The sequence below is a fragment of the Octodon degus genome, unplaced genomic scaffold (assembly GCF_000260255.1).
Source record: "Octodon degus isolate 3935 unplaced genomic scaffold, OctDeg1.0 scaffold00008, whole genome shotgun sequence".
In the NCBI taxonomy this organism is placed as follows: Eukaryota; Metazoa; Chordata; class Mammalia; order Rodentia; family Octodontidae; genus Octodon; species Octodon degus.
Window position 1 is genome coordinate 14,748,272 of NW_004524584.1, and position 1,399 is coordinate 14,749,670.

Genomic DNA, 1,399 nt, shown 5'->3' on the forward strand with positions numbered 1-1,399 from the left:
CCTGAACTACACAGCAAGACTGTACCTCAAAAAATGGGAAAAATAGTATTTCTGAGCCCTTAGCTCCTAGTAGTACCAAAGCAACTACTATATTATGAACTCCACATGCCATCAAAACAAAAATATGCCAGGCTCCCTTTCATATGGTCCAAAACAGGATTTTGGTAGGCTGGGTACGGTGGTGCATACCTATAATCCCAACACTTACAGGCTGAAGCAGGAGAGGAAGCTTGCCATAAACTCAGCGTCAGCTTGTGATACGTAGCAAGACTTTCTCACAAACAAAAGAAAAAGAACTTTGGAATTAACTGTCTACAAGAGTATTCTGTAGCTTAGCCCCCTCCTTTTTTGTTTCTGTCTTTTTGAACAGTCTCACTATGAAGTTTAGGCTGGCTTTGAGTTCATTTTGTAGCTCAGGCTGGTCTTGAACTCAAAATGATCCTCTTGCCTCCACCTCCCACGTGCTGGGATTGCAGGCATGTGCCATCATACCAACTTTTTTCTTTCTTTCTTCATATATATATATATATATATATATATACATATATATAGGATCTCACTATGCAGCTCAAACTCGTAATGATCCTCCTGTTTTCGGCCTCCTCAGTGCTGGGATTACAGGCCCGCACCACCACTTCCTGACTCAGTGGCGGGCTCAGCATGCTTGGGAGCAGGCTGGTGTAGCATGTGTGAGACAGTGTCTCACTATGTAGTTCAGGCTGGCCTCGAACTCACTTTGTAGCCCAAGTTGGCCTTGAACTTGCAGCAATCCTCCTGCCTCAAGCACCAGAGGGCAAAATTTACAAGCATGTGCTATGCACCCAGTTGCCTAGCCCTTCTTAACTTCCATGACGCATGGCCCTTTTGGGAAACTGATGAAAACCCATCTTCTCCCAGAGTGTGCTGTTCATGGGCTTGTGAGTGTACACATGCACACTTCTGGCACACGTGTGACCCAGAACATCTAAGTGGTTCCCTTCTGATAAGAACTCTTGCCCTCAGAGTAAGTATGATAAATTTATACTAAATGGATGGACCACTGCCACAGTAACTTTCTTTCTTTTTTTTCTTTTTTTTTTGTGGAACCGGGGATTGAACTCAGGCCCTTGCGCTTGCCAGGGAAGCACTTATTCCATCTCCCCGGCCCCACACAGTAAGTTTCTAATAGCAATCAAGTTTTTAATAGCAATCAAGGTATGGATACTCCCAGCAATCAATACTGAAGGAATAAAGGAAGACAATAAAATGGCCAAGCCTGCTGTCATGGTACACACTTGCAATCCTAGCACTCAGATGGCTGAGGCAGAAGCATTGCCTTGACTTGTAGACTAGCCTGGGCCATCCTTAACTACACGGTGAGAACCTCTCTTAAAAACAAAACAAAACAACCCACCAAAAA